The 25,093-nt window shown below is 39.0% G+C and overlaps 1 protein-coding gene across 1 annotated transcript in view; it reads left to right on the top strand.

The window, feature by feature from the left end:
• Positions 1-25,093, top strand: part of LOC124153653 — a 99,772-nt gene that overhangs the window by 30,575 nt on the left and 44,104 nt on the right. The gene's annotated exons all lie outside the window — the stretch shown is intronic.

Here is a 25,093-nt window from a genome sequence, read left to right on the forward strand (position 1 = left end):
CTGCACTAAGTAATTATTTTTCCCATCTATCAGTTCGAACCTTAAGCATTTAATTTTTGTTGATTTATTTGGTAGAATCTTCGTCCCAAACACGTTTTACTTATTTCAGTATTTGGCTACATGCAAAATGGTGATCATTGCTAATTGTCCCATCATAAAAGTATTTATCTGATTATTTTAGAACTACAGATGATTATTTTGATCCATAGAGAACTCAAAGGTTCTATTTAAGTTTTGAGCCTTAACTCTAACCGGTTAAATAAGTACATTTTACTTTAATTCGTCACTCAAAATTTCGTAAGATATTTTTCCACTGAATCATGATAGAGAAAAAGAGAAACGACTGGCTTAATTATTGGTTTCCATTCACACAACCAGGGACCGTATGAATAAGTGCAAATTAAGCTTTTCAGGGGAAATTATTGTCTCTTATCTCGCCTGTCCGTCTGAGTTTCCGCGATCCACTAATTGGGCTCCTATCCGTATTAAAGAAGTCTTTCGGAAGGATGAATTGGCTTAACTGAGAGATACAAAGGGAGAGGGGGGGAGAGAGAGAGAAGTCGGGTTGTTTTGTTTGGGCTGTAGAGAGAAAGTCCGTTCTCGTAACTCGGTTGCATATGGATGGTTGCTTCAAAAAAGGAGTCGGGGGAGGAATGCGATGTGATGTTAGGATCAAGATGGCCGATTGGCGAAGGGTGACGGGTGAGTGAGGGAAGCATTTCGCAAAATGCGAACTTTCCTGGCGCCTGCAAGAAAACAGCGGTCAGTGTGATGACCTCCCCATCCCACTCTCAATTCTCTAAGCAATCCATCCACGTCGCAAATTTTCAGTTTCCTTACCAAAGGAAAGATTAATCACACAATAATGCGAAAATCATTGGGGCAGGGGTCTCTTTAAACCCAATACTAAAAGCAGCGCAACGACCACCAAGACAATGATTAAGTAACGTAACAACAACCAATGGCAACAACCAAGACAATAATTCACAAATAATTCATTCAATCAGTTATACTGAATACGGCACCGGCATGCTGGGGCTTGTTAACAAAAAACAATATCGGAAAGACCGAAAAGCTGGAAAGGCGACACATCAGATGCATTTTTAAAATTAGACAAGGTTTGGGCAACCGAGCGGTGTAACCCATTAACAAGGTAACGGCCATAAAAGAGGTAGTAACACGGATAGCAACAAAATATTTTGAAGGATTAGCAGCCAGCGAAAATGAAGCAATCAAAGCTTTGAATAGTTTTAAAGACACATTTAAGGACAGATTCCACAGACTGGAGGGCATTCTAAACATTTGACGAAAATAGATTTAAAAAATAAACGAACGCAAGGGTGTAACAAAATAGACAGGGAGCAAAAGAAGTCAGAAGACTTCAGTCTCCGATAAAAACCAATACCACACGGTACTGTGGAAACCGTCGTCGTTAAAGAAATAAATGAGGCACATGAAAAGTCTCTCATTTAAGTAGCTCAAATCCCTTCGAGTCTCGAGGTGTTCAAGATAAATAATGAACCTTAATTAATCGCCAACGCTCCAGAAATTTCGTCATAGACGTTGCAATAAAAGACAATAATCAATCAAATTTAATAACGTGAGATTTTTCAACGTGTGAAAGTCAACGAGTTCGGTTACACGAAATTGGTAGTTTCTTGGAGTGAATGGTCTGCTGATTGCTCGATAGGAATTAAAAATAACGATCAACTGGGAAAAAAATGTTTTTTTTTAATACTCTAAGTAGCTTAAACAGTATGGCTTCAAGCTAGTACCCCTGTTGTTATGAGCAGACTATTAACCTATAACACCTTCGCTTCCATATGCTGATTCATTCATTTTGCCTCCCATGGTGAGTCTTAAGCGGATAGTGAGTTTGGAACTGAGAGGCTGAATTCGTCTTTTAGTGCACTTTCTACAGTCTGTAACCATCTGAATAATATCGAGCGTTCGAATGGTTCTCACAACACAGATTTTACACACAACTGTAAAAGATTTTTAAACCGTAGAGAGGATCATAGAATTTAAAAAAAAAAGATACTCCTCCTCCTACCCTAAATGAATGAGTGAATGAAAATTCCGACGCTAGTACTTATATCAACTTTCCTAAGGGATATGCTACCATGTTTATTCCTTGGAATAAAATGAATAGGCAATTACATTTTAACAGCATATTTAATTTTGTGTTTGCAAGGTATGAATTTCAGCAAACTCTCTTCGGACACTGGTACTGATAAAAGAGTACCATTGATATTGTAAGAAATCATTTTGGAGTAAATTTACAGGCACATAAAAGATACTACTTTTAAAACTCCGCTTTAGTGCACACATCATTGAACCTTAAAAACTTTCCGTTACAATCGCATACATAAATAATGGTAAATGAATTAACAGGACATTGTAGAAGCAGATTTGAAATCCGTTTAAGGGTTGACTAATGGAGAGGAAACAGGAATTGTTAATGCAGATTTATTGTATTAATTCTAATACCGTTAGTTTGTGGCCAGCAGTACTATTGGCGTAGAAAATAAATAGGATTAAACGACCATTTAAATGGATATGGTTGAATGGTAAACTTCTGCGCATGAATAACCAAGAAGCACATTTTGAATTTAAAATTGACTTTTACGATCCGCCTTCAAATGAACAGTGATATAAAAAAAATCTAGCAAAAAAACTCATGAATGGCAAATGCCCTGACATATGACAGTGGCTCATGCATCATAATCAAGAAGAATATTGCAATTTTATAATTAATTTTCGTTCTGATTTTTTAATCAGACATTCTCATACTTTCGCTCGGATACAATGAGAGAAAACGCTGTCAAAATCAAATAAAACTAGCAATCAGTCTAGCATTAAAGAATGTGCACTGAACTGGAAAGCATAACATGTGCGTTAAAAGTCCCTTCCACTTTACCACCGACCGTTACTTTTACTCGTATGATATTGCAAAATAGTTTCTAGTGCCTAGCTTTCGTAGTAATCTGAAAGTATAAATTTAATCATTTTACAATATTGATGGCAAAACTAATAAATGATAAGAGTTGAGTAATTTCAAATATTGTGACTTTCATGTTAGACTTTCTTTTTTTTTAGATTTTTAAACTGCGCATTTTATTGTTCTCTGTGAAATGAATAGTATCAATTCAAAGTCTTTCTAGAGAACCTACTCTACCTTTGTAATTATTTTAGTATAAAAGCCTTTAAAAGTACGAATCTAAGTATTTTCAGTTTCTAAATAAAATAAAAAGAGAAAAATTGGAGTTAATATCTTGTTTTCAGCATTTTGTTCGAAATGTTAGCGAAAAGAAAAATTATTAAGGGCAACGGATGGCTAAATATAAGCGTTTTTATAGCTCCGGTTTGAATTTATTCAATGTTCTCATCCTATTGTATGTGCTAGTGTATGGATATTATGAAAAATAGGACCCATCAGGATATCCAGCGATGAGCCTTTATCTTTGAGAGAGAAAGCAAGAGTAGAAAAAGTACTACCGCAATTATTAACAATATCACTCAAGAATGAAGACCGCGAGCTGGTTGTGGAATCAAAAAATATACCGGACAGAATGGATTCTAAAGCGTTTGAATTCCCTATTAAACCGAAAATTGCAGCTTTCCAGTTCCGAAATTTTTCTTTTCTTTCAATCCACGCTGAAAATAAGCCTCTTCTTGGATGTAAACGGGAAAAATCCTCGGCGAAAAAAATATGAGATTTCTCTCTCCGCTGGAGAAACGATTCCGAAAATGGGACACGGAGTCGTCTCTTCTTTTGTGAGGTGTGTTGGCAGCGATTTCGATTGGTCGGGACTGGGAAACAGGAGAGCTTTTTAAACTTGTGAATTTCTGCGTGCAAGGGAAGATGAGGGGTAGAAAGAATTGCTCTGGTTGCTCAAAGAAAACTCCCCCGAGTTTTTATACGACACGTTTTCTGAGAAACCTTCCACTAGTTTATATGATTTCGTTCTTTCCCTGCGTATGACACTGGTAAAATATTATCGAGTTTTCCATCGGATGAGTTGCTTGTAGGCTGAAGTTTCGATGACTGTCCCTGCTATCTTCCTCATGCCCTGAAAACGATGGGAGAGTTATCCATTGAAACGTCGGCCTATAAAAAACTCACCCGGTGGGGAACCCAAGTAGATTTCATTACTTTATCTAGGGAAATATACACTCGATGTGATATTTATGGGTATCTTTATTTTCCTAGTAAACACTCAACCAGGTTCCGAAATTCTTTCTCGGTCACTGCGTGTCATCTTTGGAACACCCTGACCAAAAACATAATAAAATGTTCTTCTGTTGCGAGTTTTACGATGAAATTTTATACGTTGCTTAAAGACCAGAATAGCTGTTATTATTTTCTTGTAGAAGTTGTTTGCATAATTGATAATAGTATTTAATTGGATTTCTTCCATTACTAACTTTAAAAAAGTTTGCAGATGAATTTAAAAAATGCTTTTCCTAAATACTTTGCAATAAGCCTTTTAAATTGTAAATATCGCATTAATTTACATTCAATTTTTTTAAACTGAGTTAGTTCCAAGTTGTCGATTTTCCTATTTATGTTGTTGAAAAAAATGCATAAATTTGATTTTTTTGTTCTGAAGGGGTATAGCCCCAGGACAATAACTAAATTTGATCCGTTCATTCAAGAACGATCAGAAAAGGAAGTAAGGGGCCCTGAAAGCGGTGCATATTCTTCCGATATTTGGGAAAAAACGAAGAGAAGAGGTACAGATCTTCATAACCGTATGTCCTCTTTTCCAATCCCATCTCCACATTTCCTTCCGCTAAATCACAACGGGGAGTGTGGTTGAGCCTTGGTTAGCCAGCGATGGGCTGCTGATCTGAATTCACATTTTGTTTGCATGTCACAAAACCGAAATCCTCGATGTGCGAGGTGACCGAGGGAAAGGAACTGAACCCTCTATCCTGACTGCTCGAAATTAAAACCTGTGGCTTGTCAGGGTGGGCTCTACCCTCACCTATCCAAACTAACATTCGGATTGAATAAATAAGTGAGTAAATCACATCGTTGGCAATCCATTTTTCATCTAATTAAAGGTTTGATCCGAACTTAAAACTATAATTAATCATTTATTATTTCTTAATCATCTTATATTCACTTAATTGACCTTAATCTTAGATGTATTAAACATTCATTTCATTTTAGAGCTTTTATTTGATAAATCATTTTGTACCATCTCTTTGGTCAACGCCAGAATTATATGGGTTCGTTGTCCTAAAAATAATGCAATGGCCTTCCGGAAAAAAAACCAAATCGCAGTCTCATTATTCTCAGGCCTCCATCATCATATTGAAATTCTTCCTACAACTCGGTATACTAACCATTTAACTTTAATTTAACCAAAACTGCTATCTTAATTAGTCTATGACCGCACCTTGTCCCTCAATATGAACTCGATAAAAATCATGAAAAGGGTAAATAGATTTGAATAATCCAGTAACGTGGACAAAAAAAACTCAAAAGATACATATATTGAGCTACCTATACTCTTATCGTAGTAATGACAAATAATTTAAAAAATATACATGCAAAGTTGAAGATTTTAAGTTTATTTAATCTGATTCTATAAGAATATTCAAGACAACGCTATTTTATGGTATTAAGAAGCTGGTTGTGGTTCTGAAATGTTAGCCCCGCAAGGGGGGGGGGCATACGTATCCGCCACTGTAATAATCCAGTACTCTTTCAGATACTTAAGCCAAACGCGGCGCTATTTTCATGTAACTAAAGTAATTTGACTTCATTGACAGCAATAATTTTCTAATTACGCAAAAAGTTGCATGGAAAAATGGAAATGTGGATTCTCGAATGCAATAGGGTAGATTCCTTCATCAAAGAAAACGAAAGGCATTGACTGCGATTCCTTACCCACCATTAGTGTATTCATAGTATAAAAATTATTTGGTTTTAGAAATACTGGTTTAGACGAATGGCAAGGGCCAATTTTATCCTCATTTGAAAAAGGCCAGATTGACGCCCATGCGATTCCACTCCATGTGACGTTACAGGAACCTAGATTCTATACGAGTAGATAGGAGTTTTATATCGTCTGAGGTTACCAATGCATGCATGAGGCACAGAGCTCAGGGAAACATATCTTAATAATCACCTATTAAAACTGGCTAAGGTCGGAAAGTTTTCCTCGTTTGATAAGGTATTAGTAATCCTTATTTAAGCCAAGCGCTACCAGCTAGCATGGTACTCTGCTGCCTTCTAGCATCCTGCATCGTATCAGCGCTCAGAGCCTCGCCCCAAGGTCACCTCACTTGCGGCAGCGGGAACCAGAACGACGTCACAAGGGAGTTTTCCCGGCATTCATACTTACCCGTCGCGATTTCGCGCGCTTGAAAATTTTCACTTTTCATTAAATCGCGAAAAATAGATATCGTCATTTAAAAATCTAAAAGCGTGAAATACGTACTCCAGGAGTAACAATCTTTCGATTCAGGCAATAAAAAAATAATAGGAAACCACCCTATTGCCTGAAAACATAGCGAAGAAAGCCTACCAGCTGTGGCATTAAGTAGATGAGAAAACTTACAAATAAAAGAGCGTATTTGAAAGTTAGTCTGCCCTCTTCACCTCTCTCTTACTCAGTATGCATGCGTGGCGATTATAAGTGAGCTTGAGGCTTCGCTTAGGGTAGGGTAGAAGGATGAGGTGGGCGAAGGAAGACCAGAGCACGGCAGATGTGCCGCCACCTGCCGCCGAGGAAACAACTGGGCAGCCGGACAGACTGGATCGACCGAAGGAATAACTCAAGAAGTAGAACGAAACGACTGCGTCTTAAGGAATGCCAACTACAGAATGAGAACGACAGGAGGATTTTTTTTTGTAGCTTGAAAATGATTATCCACGCTCTCACGCGCTTTTCATAAGATTGCTATCCGCATCGAGGAAAATTTGCTCTTTGCAGTGACGGTGGTCTGCAGAGAAGAGCCTTGTCAGGCATGCGCCGCGAAATAAAGCAACAGCAATACTAACGAGCAGAGATGTGTTCAAAAAATATTTCCGACACGAGTTCAGGAATGCATTTACGAATCCTTGAAGATGCAAGGACCGTAATCAGCACATAATCCTGTAAAAATGTGGTCACATTGATGAGAGAATTCGGCCTTTTCCTACGGATGGCTTAGACAAATTCTTCCCGGTTTTTTTTTAATATCGGGTACATGTCTTCGCTTGATGGCTGACGTTTCGTTAGAATTACTTTCCAACATTTTTATTTTGCCGACTATAGATTACTGCTCATCTGACCTCAGCCCTGAGGATGTCGCAAAATAAAGCTTTGAAAAAATTGGTCACTGTGAAGATACTGACCCAGTGAAAACCCCGAGAAGAATTTGCTTATTTTCACTTAAGTTTAAAACGTGCTACTCAATAATGATGATAATCAAATGGATCAACTGAGTCATTAATGATGAAGTCTCAATAAGAATAGGGGAGAAAAAAGACTTATGACAACTTTAATTGGAAGGCGGAACGACGTAATCGGCCAAATCTTGAGGCAAGATTGCCTGATGAAGACAATATTTGAGGGACAAGTGGATGGCGAGAAAGGAAAAGGAAGACCTCGGACAAAATATGTGGAACAGGTAAAGAAAGATGTGAAAGAGAAGAAATACGTAGGTGTGAACAGATCAGCTGATAGGAAAATTGAGTGGAAAGGTGCGTCAAATCAATCTTAGGATTGTTGATAAGATATGACGAGGTTTATGATATTGGAATTCAAGGTATAATATGTACACCTTTTGCAGACGGCAGCGTAACAAATTTTCAAAACTCAAGCAAAAGAAATGCGATTCAACGTTAGAATACAGTCTAACTTATACATGCAGGAAGTCTCGCGTCCGAACAGGGTGATTTCTTGAAAGTCAAACTATAAACAGCATCAACCACAAGCTTTCACTCTCACGAAGAATGAAGTGTGACACGTTCTAAGCATAAACATAGAATGTAAAGGCTACTAGAACCACATTACGTTATTGAAGTTGAAATTGGGTCAGGGTTTAATTTAAATCTGGAATTGAGATCGTAATATCGGGAGGAAAACTCATCACAGCAATTCTTCGTGAGTGAAAGGTAATAAATAATACAGTAGTTTTTATTCAGAAAAGCCCATCAGAGCCTGAGGAAACACGAAATTCCTCTCGAAGGAATACAATCAAAGACAGGTCTGATACGGAAAGAACCTCTGTGATCATTCGGGCGAGTAGGTACGTACTCCCTCAAGAAAATACGAAATCCGCGAATCTTTTTCAAGAAGACGCTGGCTGTAATCAAAGCACGCGCTTCGAGAGTCATTCCTCGCAATTGGTTCCCTTGGCAGCGCCCTGCTTGCGGAAGAATGCGAAAGGAACGTCTTTTGCTGCTTTACCCCTTCCCCGGCGCATTCTTACCCCTACCTTTCCCCTCCCACACCTCTCCCTATCCCTATTCTACGCGCAACCAACGATCCTCTCAATGTTTTCTTCTTTGTTCTATTTTTTCTCTGTTGGAATGAGTAACGCTCTACCGCGACGTACTTTTTTTGTTCTCCCTTTGCACTGGAACCAAGGATTGAATCTACAAAGAAAAAAATACAAATCGCGGCATTTTATTTATTTTTTTTATAGAGATCCATTTAGTGAATGTCGCAGTCCTCTGTATTAAAAATCAACACTTTAATAAACAAAGCGATGGAATAATGACGGGATTTCACAACACCCGCCGGAAAATATTCTCGAATTACGAATATTTGTCACTATTATGACAATCATACATTTATAGCGTATTGACTTCAGTATGTTACAGAAAACTCATCTCCTTGTCCCATCTCTACGTAGACTCTCATGTCCCTTAGCCTAAGTTAAACGCTACTATTTCTGCAATTATTTTCCATTCGTCCACATTCAACTTCATTAGATACTTATTCAACATCCAAATCCGCGAGTCCGAGAAAACATTCGACACGCGGCAACAAGTCTATCTTCTACGATAAAGGCGTAGTACTTTAAGGTATCTAACGTATTTCGACAGGACTTATTTATATGTTACGGGTGTCTTCTAAAGCTCGCAATATTCTTCGCATAATTCGCTCAGTCAAGTCAAACTTCACTAGTGGCAGTTAAATCTAGGTTAACAATAAAATCCTCTACGAAGAAGGAAAATAACTTTTCTAATTCCACACTCATAAATTTTCCATTTTTCGAGCTTAGGCATATTTTGTGATCTTCAACTGCATGATACGCTTGAAACTTCGTCTCCATAGAGCAATTTCACACACATATCTATGCAGTAACTTATACAGAAAAAAACTCAAAGGGGGGGGGGGGGCGCAGACGATATTTTGAGCTACCTATTCTTCTATCATATTGAAAAATAATCAAGTTACATGCAAAGTTTAAGATAATTTTAAAATTGATTGTAGGCATATGAAAGGTAATGCTATCTTGTGATATTAAAAAGTTAAAATTGCGGTTCTGCAATGTTCGGCAATGCGGGCAGCCCCGCATGTATCCGCCACTGTACCTATGATAATGTTCGGTGTGTAAAAATTCCTCTCGCAAAATGCCTCAGAAAAAGAATAAATCATGCAGAAATGAGTATATTATATTGACTTGCTGGAATCGGCTATTTGTATATATCCATGCCCCACCCGTCAACAGAAATCGCAGCTGAAAAAAACACGCTGACGGAGATTCAATCAGCACCAAGGCACATTAACGTGGCATCCATGCCTCAGGCGGCGAGATGCGAAACTCAGCTGTTCTGAACACCTGGGCGCCTCCCATTGCTCTCCTGCCCAGTGGCCCCGTGGGGGGGGGGGGAGGTTGGGGGAAGAAGGCTACGTGAAGTCATCGCCCCCTTGCAGCCTCTGAGTCACATTCCGAGCAAGACAGAGCCCTCATTTAAGATACCTATTTGTATGCCCACTACCTTCACTGATATGAACTGCTCATAATTCAAAGTTCATGCAACTGTCAGTAGTTAACATATGATTCGAAATTAATCGAAAGATAAGTATATACTACCATATACGTACGGAAATGAACTTGCAGGTTCCTTCCAACTTAAACATAGCATACGATTTTTAACCTACCGTACTCTTAGACTGCTTCAAGGTGAGATTTTTTCGGACGAAGCGAAAAATCTAAAAGGAACCCTAATTGTTACAAAAAATCGGACATTATGTGCGTAAGACAGTATGAAAATAGATTTAAAAATTGAAAGAAAAACATACATTTCAAGTTAATTTAATGCTTTTTCATTGAAGAAATGAGAAAATCTGGGGTTCACATGATTGCATGCCTTCGAATCGAGGCTCCTGAGAAAATGTAGCAGATAACTATACGTATTCAATGAGGAGGTATAAACCCCCCAAAAAACCTTAACCTTAAAAAAAATCAATACAAATAAAAATTTAATTGGGTAACATTCTAACAGATAGCTAATTTTAATTACCAGACCTGAGTCTCTGACTATTGTCATAGCTACTATAAAATCATCACCTGGTTGACTTAAGAGTAGGCTCGCGAGCTCTTTGTACGCCTTGCAAGGCGGCAACATAAATTTGTGGGTCCACCAAGAATAGAATGAAAATTTTATTTTTCTTTCCCGAAAAAATTACAAGAGTTCACAAGTATTCATAGAGTGTATATCATCTTTACCCCTGAGGTTGTTGGAGGGCTACTATGCACATTGGGATGTACGCTTCACACAAGCCTTTTTTTCCCTTGAGCATTCCCTTTCATTCGGTACGAGGCACAACCATGTCGGAGGAGAAAATTATAGAGGAAAACGGCAGGGATATCTGTGTCTGAAGCAGGGAATATTCTCCCCCGCTTCTTTTTTTTCATCCCTCCTCAATCACCGCAACGCTCCATTGGCTACCGTGCCATCACTTTCTGAATTCCTTCCAATCCTCCTCTCGTTCCCTTTCCACTCCATTTGAGCTCCTTTTGAGAATCACACCAGCAATCGGCTTTCAAATCGCCTCCTCCACCTGACCACCCCCTCCCTCCCCCCTCCTGACTCCCCTCCCCTCTTTCGTGCTTCTCCTCGCGGCGATGCTCCAATCTCCGCTCCTTTTTCCCTTCAAGTGTCCGCGTCGCCGCCGCCTGAATTAATGCCCCCTCAGACGGAGTGGCAGTTGCGGAGCAAGGACGGGCCGCGAACGCGACGCAGACGACGAAAGGCATGCAAAAAAAAAGAAGAGTGACACAATCCTCGCATTGCCTCCTTTGTTCCTCGCCATTTTTCCGTGTCTGTAGGAACCTGTCTTTATCTCTTTAACGCTCTTGAGAAAAAAGTTACAAATTGCAAAAAAGAAAATAATATATTGCAAAATTTAAAAAAATATACAAAATTAAATAAACTTTTCTCGGGTTTCCGAGCTGGTAAGTAATTCTAAGAGGGCCGACGTTTCGGGTTGCGTGTCGTCACCCATTCTCAATTCATTCAGGTTCACGAGACGGGACTCATAACGCAGGCGCTCTTAGAATTTCTTACCCGCGCGGAAACCCGAGAAAAATATAATTAATCCTGTTCACCGGAAAATTAAATCATAAATTTAAAAAAATAATAATAAAATATTATAAAAATAAAAAAAACCTTGAAAATTCGAGGAAAAAATGAAAATTGTATGATAAAATTGTGCTGTCCATTCCGACAGTTTTCCTGATGTTAGCCATCGGTTAGCTTTATTTCTTACTAGATTTAAGGTGCGATGCACGCGTAGCCTGTCTTTCATATTCTCCTTTACTTACACTGTAAAGGTAATACTGGCCTCTTAAACTTGACGTGTCATTTGTGTCCTCAGTGCGCATTAAACGCACAATCAAAACCGCTGAAGAGATACGTACACTCACCGGCAGTTGGAACATTACCTAGCATATATTCCGGTTATATTTGACTACCGGCGATGCAGGCGACTAAAGGTATGAAAAAAGGGAGACACAATCATCGCATTGCCTTCCTTGCTCCCTGACATTCCGTGTCCGTGGAGACCTCCCTCGCACTAACGCAGCTTATGTCGTCATGGTTCCGCGTTTGAAGTACACGACTGCAATAGAATATGCCAAGGTAACGAGTTAAAAAATTCTTTGTCCCGTGAGACCTATTGTAAGCGACATTGTATTAAAACAGGTAAAAGTAAAAAAGACGAAAATAAATGCGATGAATGAAAAGCGACCACATATATTCACATCACGGGTTACAGACCTTCACCGATGCACCAGCGCATCTTATGTGAAAGGTGGAATTTCATTAACGTTATGTAAGGCATGCTAAAAATAAAGAACGAAAAAATGTTTATTACAGCCGAAGTACAGCTTTTTCAGAGAAACCGCGATGTATTCCCTGTAACCTTAGGGATTCGAATACCATCAAAATATGGCATCAAAAATGTGAAGCTACGTATGCAATCTCCCCAGTGAGTAAACATATACAAGGATGCTTTAGGAGACTGAGCGGGTTATAACATCAGGCACCGTGAACTTCGGCAAAATGCCATTGGAATTTGGATAGCGCAGTGGTCTCAGCAGTGGCGAAGAAAAGCAAAGGTGTGTGGTTCGCCACCTCGTCGAGGGGAATTCTGTCCCACGGCAATAAATGTGAAGTTATAGTTTCTTGTATTCTTTCGAATACACAGGCACTCTCATAATAACTTGACGAAGTGTTACATGCAGCAAAACAATTGGCGCCTCACTGTGAACCTATTAGCATCGTCTTGAGCCATCATGTTCACCAATACCCATGAAGATCCATGAAAATTCGCAACCTTGCTGAAGTAGCTCGTTTGCTGCGCTCAGTCGGTCGTGGCAATGCAGCATACGGAATTTAAATTCGGAACATATAGGACGCGGAATGGATTTATCTAGAATTCTATTCAGTGTCGCAAGTTTGAAAAGAATCGCATTTAGGTTCACATTTAAAAGCGACAAAAAACAAACTTTGCATTCGGATCATGTACGCACATAAGCACGGCACACGCGCTGCACCATATCGGATTCAAATCACACATTGTATTGCATTTCCTTTGGAGTTCCAGTTGAGTCCGTACCGGACGGAGATAGGCGGGAGACGAAGCTACGACGTGTCAGGGAGGGAATGAGGGAGTGAGTGGTACAGGCAAACAAAAGGGGTTGAAATGCGGGGAGGAAACGTCACCACCCCCCCCCCCAACCCAAGCCCGTCTCCTCTCTCAGAATGGAACGGAGGAGTTGACGCAACAGCCTTTGCAAGGGCTCGAACGTGTCGCGCTCGTAGAAAAAAGAATCCAGATGAGGACATCAAGACGAACTGCCCTCATCTTGCATCTCCCTTCGTTTTGTTTCTGCCGAGATTGTCGCCGGGAGTGGGAGGAAAAGCATAATTTTCAGGAGCTACAGTTTTGCGAATTATTTTAATCCTATCTCTTAAGTAACTCATTCTGAACTCCTAACTATTACTTACGGAAAACAAAAAAATAGGTCATGAATAAGAGGACGCATTGTTCCGACTAAGACGAGATTTTTCCCCCTCTTTCGTGCCATATTGCTCGTTAAAAACTAATACTGACATCTAGAACAATTTTCAGGATATACACAGTACTTCTATGTTAAACTCTTCCTACTTTTCAACCTTGATGCTCTACCTATTTTTTTTCTAATATGTAAAACCTTTACACTTTTTATACAAGTGGACAAAGATCTATGTGATTTGAAAATATTAAAATTGTTTTAGGCGAAAAATCGTACCGAAAAAGACCATGTCCGACCGGTCGAAAGGTGTTGTACGTCAATTCGTAGGGCAAGCTTTTTAATAAACTGAAATCTAGAAATATTAGCTTTAAAATTAATTAAATTAACTAAAATTAATTACTAGATTCAGGTTTCGACGGAAGATAGGCATACGTCGTTGATGACTCGTCGCCGTCCCTTAAGGCGAAAAATATCTTTAAATCATATAGCATGTAAACTATATTCAAGGGGTAAACGTTATACAATAGCTTAACACCATGAAAGGAAAAGGTTCTCAGCACTGACCAAAACGCATCAATCAAATATGCTAAAGATAAGTGGATTATTTCCAGTAGTAATTGCGTCCATTACTATGAGAGCAGTGATTGCTTTTCGATTTTGGGTGTAAAATAACTTAATTTCACCACAATATTTGACATTAAATTTGACACCCTTGATTAAAATTTTGTTGCCTTATTTTTATATTTTTACTCACTCTCTCTTTTATAAGTATGTGTCGACTCTTAATGCTTCATTATTATGAAGGTAGGGAAAATTGGTACTTATGTAAGCGTGAATTGGGGGCAATAAAATGATAGTCGATCCACCTTTTCTCACTTATTATCGTCTGTAAAAGGCGCTTTTTAAGGTTGCAAGCAAACTCTCTAAAATATCACAAAAGCTGATTAGAACAGATGGTTGAGTAATCTTAATACGTACTTTTCTCATAATGCGCGGCCATTGTAAGGCGATGGTTCCCTTAACAGAATTAAAGCCATGATAGCTTTTCGAAGACGAGCTTCATTTCATCGGGTATATTGAAACTTGTTGATCATTATTTTATTTCCAAAAACTTAATTATATTATCCAATCCAATTAGGCTCAAAATGAATTGAGAGAGCATTGCCTGGATGAAAAAATTCGCTCAATAGTATCAGGACAAACTGTATAAAAGTTGAATTTCAATAATGAAAATTCTTGGTCTTTCAGAGATTTACATACTATTTGGTCCCAAAAAATTCCACGGATGAAAAAAATAAACCCGCAGAATAAAGCAAAGTTACTGTTTCACTTTCGAATTCATTTGAGGTATTAGCTAGAATTGGACATCTAAAAAGCTCTTTCATCACAACCAAAAACAGATCTCAGTATGGACAAGCACGAATGCAAAGAAATTTTACGACTCTGCCACCAAATCCTCATCGTCAACGATTAGACTTGAAACATTAACGAGTATTACACCACTCGCACCTAATCGAATGTCAATCTTAATCATCTTAATTGTGATCTAAAATTACCACAAGGCACTTGCCTCATAAGTTGAGGCTTTTTGGTCCATAAAGACGAACCCATTGGAATAGCTAAAGGCGAAAATAACAACTAAATAAGGATTAGTTACTCATACAGCTTCGGAAAAGAGCTTTGCCGTGAGAACGTGTATTTCTCTTCTGAATTGGCCTTCAAAAAGCAAATAATTATCTCAGTAATTTAAAATAACGGAATTTTATTTAATGCTTGCAAGAGCATTCTTAGAAAATTTAAATAAGATCATACAAATAATACAACTCATATACGGTGGGCACGGCTAATCATTTTTTCATTCCATTTATCCGCGCATAATATTTAGAAAACGAAAGATTACGTTCAAGTCCTTGGAAGTTGACGATAGGAATAATAAATAAAGAAGAGAAATTTTAACTTGACTTCACACACCAATTGGTAGCCACTAAACAACTTCGACGCAATTTTTTGAAGCCTGAATTAAATTTATTTCCTTGAAAAAAATTAACGAAGGAGAAAAATGTAAATAACTCCTACTGAGGGTTCTCATAAAGTTAAAAATAAAGGAATGGAATTATTTTTGGCGACACCACCACCGAAGGCGAAACTCAGAATACGACCTCTGAAGTTACTCGAGTGCAACAGCCACTACAAGGCGCGTGTTCATATCAAAAGGAAGGAAAGAATTTCCAAAATCCGAGAGGGAATTCTTTTCCTTGTTATTGCGTGGGAGCTAGGCAAAAAAGTGCGCGACCCACCCCTTCCAGTAGTTCTGGGCGCGCGCGCGCGAACGAATTCTCGCAGTCATATTTTTTGTCCTCCTCTTTTTCTCATTTACCCGAAAGAACTCCACGAGAGAATTGTTTTAGTTGGCACTCCGCGTTGCCCCGCCTACACACCATTCCGGCAAGCTTAGAGCATTGTTAAGTACGAGGGAAGAGGATGAGGTTAAAAGGGGGAACAATCAAGAGAGGTGCCCTAAGCCGCACTCCTGCTCCCACGCCCCCGTTCGAACCCACACGCGAATAACCCGCACCTACACATTTTCGTGCCTTTCATGAATGAGTCGTTTGTTCAACATGAACGATTCGTGGGCATGAAGCAAAAGAACTGTTAAAAAAAATAATTTTTAATTTCAATGTACTACCGACTAAATCTGTTATATTTAGGAAATGAATTAAATAAACTATTCGTTTCGGTCAATAATCAAGGTTGATAAAAAATGGATAATAACTTTTGATATTATTGAAACGTTATCGTACATGTATTATGCATGTTATGCTTAACTTCAGATATTCTTCATTCTACATTGTTACTCATTTTATATTTACTACAATTTTTTTCGTACGAAGTACCTTTAATGATTTTCTTTAGAAAATTAGTATTTTTAGTTTTATGTTTTACATTTCCGCATTTTAAGAATTTTGAAGTAAGCCTCATTTTTGACTTATTGCCTCACAGGCTACTTTACTTCCCTGAATGGAAAAAAATTACTGTATGTACATATGTATGGAAAATAATATTATTACCATATAATTATTTTTACCGCGGTGGAAAAAATTGCCACTTTACGATGATTGGGGACCATAAATTAATGTTTGATACGCAACTGCGCTGTCATTTGGGATGAGCATATGCTTGAAGTGCAATAAAAACCTTCACCATACACCGGTCACGATCAAATTCAGATCAGTTGTCTCAAAACTCCGTATGAAAAATGGAGCCCGCCCCATAATATCCCAATACCGAAGTATTTCATGCATAGGAAAAACAACAAAAAAACCTTGTTGTTCTTAAAAATGGAATTGTTATGTCAAGATATTTTCCCTACGGATTTAAAACTATCTAAAATTGGGCCTATTTATAAGAACAAAGAGGCCACAAAAAAATGAATGACTTGAATCATAATTTTAAATTTAAACGGGGTGCCGACTTATAATGTCAAGTTTATTATTATTTTGGTGGGTATTGCTAGCGTGCGTAGATTGGGGGCAATAAACTAATATTTGATCCGGAATTGCGCAATCATTAAGCATGAGCTGTTGTGCACGTGTTTAAAGCCAAGAATTTGATTAGCAGGCCTAAAAAAACTCAGTTCAGCTGAGTTCAGAAGAGAGTGCAGTAATAATACTTATTACCTAATGATAAAGGCTAAAATGCTTGCAACTTAATTTGTGTGAAAGCTTTGTTTCGCTCTTCGTTCACTCATACCAATTTTTGACGAATCGCATCCCTATCCTTGGTATTCTTTTAATTTATGGGATTAAATGATTCCAATAACTGAAATGTATGAAGATCTTGATTCCCACGCATAAAATCATACACAAAGCAGCCCGGATTACAGGTTGTACGGCTTGCACGTAGCTTCCATGGCTCCATAGGCTCCCAACCTAATCCGTGCAAAACCTACGTAACGCCCTATGTCCGCCGTTTTAATTTTTGGCTGACAAGGACCCTTTTCTTTGAACACTATGCAATTCAGGGATTTAATGAAACGAATCTTTAATATGAATCGATTTATTATTTGAAATTAACATTTTAAATCAAACAAAATCCCAGCCTCTGCTGGCTACGATATCACCTCACACATTCATAATATCGTACACAACCCAGCAAAGATCAAACATTGTAAACCTAGGCTCGCAGCTCCCGAGTCTTTTGATGCTTCCGACCAAAATCGCGTAAAAGCTGTAAATGCTCTTAGCTGTTTTTAGTTTTCGGCTAATCACACCCTTTTTATTTGAATGTTAAGGTTTTAATTGAATACAATGTTAGGAATTAAATGAATTCTAGATTCAAATACATTAACCGAACTGGCTCCGTATGTATAGGTAACAACTTAATATTATTATCAATACCAGCTATTTGCAGGCATTTCTTGGCCTGCTATAACTTATGCATGAATCAGTTACTACGCTAAATTTTCGTTTTCTATTACTAACTAATAGCTTTATTCGCATGGTAGCATGTTCATACCCTTAGCGCTCTCCTAGTTTCTGGTCTGGATCTCATCTCACTGTCCTGTGTGCTTGGTCTGTGTTCGGCAAGCGAGCGCGTGACTGATTAAGGCTAGGGTGAGTGCTGTGCTGTAAGGCTGCATGCCTGGTGAGGAAGGTTCCCATGCCACGCACCCTGGAGGTGGCTGCACATTACATAGATATAGATGTAGAGATAAAAAATGTTAGGACACATTTAAATTGAATCGAATTGTTAAAAATGAACCGAATCATTTAAAATGATCCGAATAGTTAAAAATAAACCGAATCGTTAAAAATGAACCGACTCATTAAAATGAACCGAAATCCGCTGCGCCATGACCCCACCTCACGACACGCACATAAAATCACACACGCCTCAGCCATGCTTAAACAATGTCGCCCTTTTTTTCTCACCATTTTTCACCCTCCCACTCACGTCTTATTCTCTCAATCCCATGCCTTCCCCGCCCACTCTAACATCTCTCTCCCACACTCCTTCCCCGGATTCCCACGCACGCTCTCCGTGAATGTTTTCGAATAAAACTCGACACTATGCTTATACACAACGGGCGACGCGACGCAAGGCGTAGTGGCCGTGATCTTGTCTCTCTCCCCCTGTCTCGCGGTGTGTGAATCGCGGGTACGGAATTCTCTCGAGTGTTTCCCGTGCGCACGAACAAGTGCGCCTACTAAAAAGATGTAAAGAAAAAAATACGAGGAGGCGTCATTCATAGTTCATATGGGAGTAGGCATACTATATTTTACGATGTCCTCGACAACTAGGTTATCCCGATTTGGTCGAGGAGCAGTACGGAACGAACAATGCTCCACCCTTCAAATTGACGTCTATAAACAATGATGCCAGCTGCGCTCGTAAAATACTCGGATACAACCAGCTCTGGCTTAATTTTCCAGGTCATGAGCATGAGATAAAGTTGCTTAAAATATTCTGCTACCACCAGCATCGCCCAAACATTTTATGCTGCTATACGATATTAGTGTTCGGCATGTTGCTCAATGCATTTGATCGACCTGCAAAGCAATATATACGGCTCGGGCATAAAAAAATAGAGAGTAATGGATGTATTTATTTCTTCCTCTCAAATAAAATGTAAATAAAACCATATAAATACCATAATAACCATAATAAACAAAAAACACTATTAGCTATCTCATGGTTTCTAATCCAACTATTTTGAATTTATATGTATAGAGTGTGCTTCAATAGAATCAACTTCACTCGGAGCTTTTTTCGTATCCAAGAGCATTGATAATACATTGAATGTTTTCAGGCCTAAATAATAAAAAATTCTATTAAGTAAATACGTGCGTGAGCTAGGGTGTACATCATCGAATCGCAGGCGATGGTTCCGCTTATGCTATTGGGGCGATGAAAAGCTCATTAATCAGGTTAAGATTATTCGTCACTTCATCTACATGAAAATGCCTTCAGTATTCATTACAGTGGTATATTTCCGGTATAGCAGTAACAGTAGGATGAGAGAAAAACTATTTTTTCAATGCAGCCATTCCCATTAAAATTTGAAAACTTCATCGTGTTCTATTTTAACGATGACTGAAAATTCTCTCCTCCCTACAATGGATATTACAACTGGGTAACTCGTTCTGAGCCAATACATTTACCGATATTTATAACATCAATCGGTCGTATAAATAGTCTGACATCAGTTCAAAACGAGAACGCTACGCGAGCCATATGTTAAATATTTCGCTTTATCGCAAAATGGCAACCTAATGCAATCAAACCTGTAAGTTACAATTTCAAGTCCGTTTGTAATTTACTTTTGGAATGGAAATTAAAAGAATAAACTTTGTAAGGTTCACAAATGTGTTAGAAAAAGCACGACCCGGGTTTCATAGCATGGTTACATCGTCATCCATGCAATGCAACCATGATGATACCTCCCTGACGATGTCACCATGTTATGAAACCCAGGTCGTCCTTTTTGAGCTATATTAGTGAAATTACAAATTTCATTCTTTCATTTTCCATAGTGGATAGGTTTTACAAATTTAAGCGTGAAATCATCAGGTTTACATTTGGAATTTAGCCATCAGGCATCCTAGTACCTTCTATGTTCTTCAAAAATGAAGCCGTAGTACTTTAGCTATAACAAAGATTTAAGTCGACGTTGCAGTGCAGATGAAGTTGACTCACACCCATCCTTTTATTTCAAGGACAGGACTCAACCGCTGTCAAGGCGGAGAGCTGACAATAGAGAACGGAATCTATACGGCGCGCGCGGTGTCATGAACAATCTAGTTAGTAGCGAGGAATGCCAGCTCATTCGTAAAACACTCGTGGAGGGAAAAGCTATTCCAGAGGAACTTCTCATGAATTTTAAACATGGAGAGACCGCAGGCGTGTTTAATGTTTGCGCTCCACTTTTTATCATCGGGACTCAGTTTCGAAAAACATTTACACGGTTAGCATAACATTTTAGTGTCATTTAAACCGTATCGAAAGGATGAAGTATCAAGTTGTGTACCTAACGATGACACATTTTCGATGATCATATACCAAGTACATATCACAAGATCAATTGAGAATACGTCTAGGTAGAGTATCTACATATAAATATTAAAAATGTGGAATGAGAATGGTATATTAGAAGAAAACCGGTGGCGAGTATAACCTCCTTTATAGGCATGCAAGCTACTAAGGGCTATGGTTTTTGTTTAATGAACGATTGTTTTTAAGTATGCATTCATCCAAATAAAAATTAATCACAATTACGTTACGTTATGCATTACCCTGCACCTGAATTACAGCTTTGTAGTTTTTGAGCCATTATTGCTCAATTCCATATTTTAAATGAATTCTCTAATTACTTCCTCAATTCCTTATCAGTTAAATAATTAATGGTATTATCTTTAGATGTATAATTATCCTTCGAAAGTTTAAAACGAAAAATAAGAGATAAATCCAATTTCTTAATAATCTTGCAAGAATAGCAGTTGAGAAAGTTGGAAATGAAAAGCTGTTTCCATTTTGTCTTGCACTAAGTCCAGTTCACCTATCTAGGATGGCGTTCCACTGTTATCAGGCTACACAAATCCTCGCTTCTCTTACGTGGGGATGATTTCACAAACCTCAGTCAGGACAGCCACAGGAAGGAGATAGCCGAAGATAATGACGTTAAAAATTGTAAAGAGGCATTCCAAAGTCGAGCACGATGCCAGTATTCTTCCCATAAATAGGAAAACACATTCTTCACGGCAGTCATTAAGCCCTCCCACGAGAGTATTTCACAGCTAAGAGAACCCTCTGCGTACCCTCTAAGACGCACAAGTTTCGAAATTTTTTGCACTTAAAAGTGCATCCCCTCGAAGAGTACAAATTATAGGCAGTATCATGCCCGTAACTAGGGCGGGACAGAGGGGGCACGTGCCCCGGGTGCCAGACTTCAGGACACGGCAAAATTTTGTAAGTTTATTTTAAAAAGGGTTTTTTATTTTTCTAATACCATTATGCACCAATATTATTAATTATAAATTATTAAACAATAATATTAATAAAACCCCTTAATAGCAAACATATGTGTGAGTAATTTCAACTGCCGCATCACAAACAATGGCTATCGGAGGTAAAATATTTTTACGGTGGGGGAGGAAGGGAGCGAGAGACGATCAGGGGAAGGGGGAGAGGCAAACTGATCTTTGCTTCCCCTGACAAAACTCCTACTTCCCGTCCTGGGCAGCATTGTAAATTCTGGGTAACTCACATAAATATTGGGTACTCATAAAATAAAGCAACAACGTAATCTATTCACTTTCTGGATTAAAAGGAGACTTGACTTATATTAGAATTATCTCCCCTCCTCCCCTGAAATAAATTTCTCGCTAGGTGCCTGGTTCAGCCCTCTAACAAACGCAGTACTGTTACAGGAGTAGTAATTACTCTTTTGTTTCTGCGATATCGGTGTTTTCCTCAGTCAACCAAATCCTAAGCTCAGACGCTCCGGGAAGAGAGTCGGCTTGCGGTAGCGGCTCAAGGCACCTACGGTAGAGCGAATGAATTTCAGGAAAGAATTGCCGGAACGGCTCCTTGTTAGCGTGCACTCCGTAAAGCGGGTGTTCCACCTTCGGGCAGATCACTCAAGCATGTTGGACTTCGTGCATGGCGTATCTAAGTAAACAATGCAGTGCCACGAGGTAAAACGGTCTAGAAGATGATAACAGTAAACACGACGAGTGGATCTCAATAAAAATGCATAAGTAAATTTCTTCGCCGGCAGCAATCCGCACATCGAATAGTTCACCCGCCAAACTATGAAAACTGTAAATGTTATCAACGTCATGGGCGTGAGGAGAAACTCAGTAGATTCATTACCGTACACGACTCGCAAGCACTTTCATTCCGACACGTTACCGTCATGCCACCAACAGAAACCCAAATAGAATAATACACGGAAAGTAAAGACATGTAAAAAAATAACTTCCAAATTAAAGCATCACTCAGTGCTTCCAGCGGAGTAATGGCCACGAATGACGTTGTTTTTATATCAATTTTACGGTCGATACAAATGAATTAGGAAACACATTTAAATATTTGGAGTCCTGCTGTGTTAAAAAATCTTATTAGCTGTGCGGTAATATCAATTTTACCATCACTAGCTAAATGACTTTTTACACAGTCACCTAAGCAGTGCAAAATCAATGCAATAGGAGATCGGAATTCTCTGCGAAGAAAAAAATTCCTGCAAAGGCAGAATACAAGCCAATCAGGAGAAATAATTTTCCTCGTCAAAAACGTCTGTATCCCTGAATGCAGTTAATTTATCCAGGCAGGAAACGCACTTGTCACCATGACGCAAAGATTTTATTACCAACCACCAAAAAATCGTTTAAAAATGAAAAGGAGGGCGGAAAAGCAGTCATGCTATCTGAGTAATCCGACACATATGAAACTGTGAAATGGCCAGATTACCGAAAACGCTGGATTACTATAAATGCACGGGAAACGAAATAAATGCGAAAAAAACTTTTTTAAATACTAATTTGAGATTTGATCCATCTACACTCTCCTTCTGATGCCACGGTTACCTACGATTCATAGCCGATTTTATTTCATCACAAAACTTCATTTTTCTTAGCAATATTGTAGATCATGAAACCAAAACTAGAGCCAGACGATACCTATGAAAATAGACCAGACAAACATCCAAATCCAAAAAACGTAACAAATTCTCACTATGCATCAAAAATCTTTTACATAAAACTGAAAGCATCATTTATGTCGCCAACCCGGGACGCCGGATTACTGGATGCATCGAATAATCGCAACGCCGGAGAAAATGAACTGTAATTGAGCGTATTTCTCTTCGAATATATATCTCATAATTTGATTGAGGTTTTCTGATCAATATTTCTAAGCAAATTAGCTCCAATATGGCTGCTCTGGCCAATCAAGGAGACATTAGGTTTATTGACACAGGAGAACCTAGTTAGCTGACATTTAAATAACAATCTCTTGACAGTCACAATCACTTTTACTCCGAATGGAAGCACCTTAACTAAGAGGGATTCGATCTCGCGACTTCCAAATTATTAGGTCGTCAGGATTTCATCACTCCATCACTAAAGCCAAAAAACATGCAAAACGTTTTGAAAAGCAACGAGTTAGCTTAGCCTCCAAATACCTCTTTCGCAATCTAAAGCAGGTTCACCGAGAAAAACTTTTTCTAGCTCTTGAATTCCGTTTTGTTTTCTGCTTTGGTGGAGCAGCCCTATTCAATCTCGGCGAGGGAGCCGAGACGGCGATATGGAGCTCGTTTGGAGCAGGAAACGGCCAGCTAACGGATATATACACTAGTAGGTAAACGCACTCTGGCCCGTGTGCAATGCCTGGCGAACGAAAGCGACGAAAAAGGGAATGCTGGGACGTGAAAGCGCGCGTGTTGTTGAGGCGAGATATGGTTCTCTCGCGGGTGAGGAAACGCGAAGCCAACTCTTTAGGGGATAGAGGGGGGAAGGTTTCTCTCTTTGGGAGAGAAATCGTTAGGGCGAAGAAGGCAAGGCTCTCGGCTCGCGGAAGAAGCATGTGATGCACGTATGAGCGAGCGCATGGCGGAAGAAGGAGTTTACTCAATCTTTAAGCCCCCGAAACGGACCCCCTGCAGTAGCCGGCCGATCACTGGAGCGATGACCACCGCCACGCAAGAGAAGGGTATATCTACTATGCCGTTGAGTCTCGTTAATCTAGATCAGACAAGTTAGAAATACCTATAGACACCTATCTACTGTTCCTTTTAAGTTGCCCCGGAACTATAGATGGAGGCCTTCTGGTACAGTAATGGAAAAATGTACGTTAAAATTGATTTATCGAGCAATAGATTTTTAATCGAAATGAAAAGCTTTACTTAAAAAAAAGGAAATTTGAACCAAAATATCCATCGATCAAAAATATCAACCGTTCTATTTGGAAAAAATACTGTTTGTGTAAAAACATGTTTATTATTCATTTGAAGAACACTATATACACATTTGAGAAGCAGTAAAAAGTCCCACAAATCTATTCAGAACACATGATTGAATTAATAATGGTAAAAGTATACCAATGTGCGTATTGAACTTTCGTATCACCGCTTGCAAATATGCGGTGCACGTATGAGCGAACTCACACGGCGGAAATAGTTTACTCAATCTTAAAGCCTCCCGAACGGACCCCATGCAGTAACTGGCCGATCACTGGAACGATGACCACCGCCATGCATGTATATCTACTATGCCGCATGCTCTCGCAACTCTAGATAGAGGCCTGCTGGCACATGAAACGGAGGAGAGAGAGTGACTTTTGGGTCCTCTAGGGGAGAAGGCGATCGTGCAATAATCTTTTGCAGCTTTTGCCTGCTGTACTGCAGGCTGCAGAAATATGCGTTTCCAGACCGAACTATGTTCGGCGAACATCCTCAGCCGCTATGAACAAGGGTACATAACACATAGAGTAAGCATTTCTGGACCAAGATTTCTCGGACTTCATTTTCTTTTTTTGCTGGGTACTGTCACCACTCAAAGCATTGGAGAATTTTATTCGAATGCCCTGTATGGAGATAAAAGATTTTATCACGCACGATTTT

Source organism: Ischnura elegans, chromosome 2, assembly GCF_921293095.1.
Source record: "Ischnura elegans chromosome 2, ioIscEleg1.1, whole genome shotgun sequence".
Taxonomy (NCBI): Eukaryota; Metazoa; Arthropoda; class Insecta; order Odonata; family Coenagrionidae; genus Ischnura; species Ischnura elegans.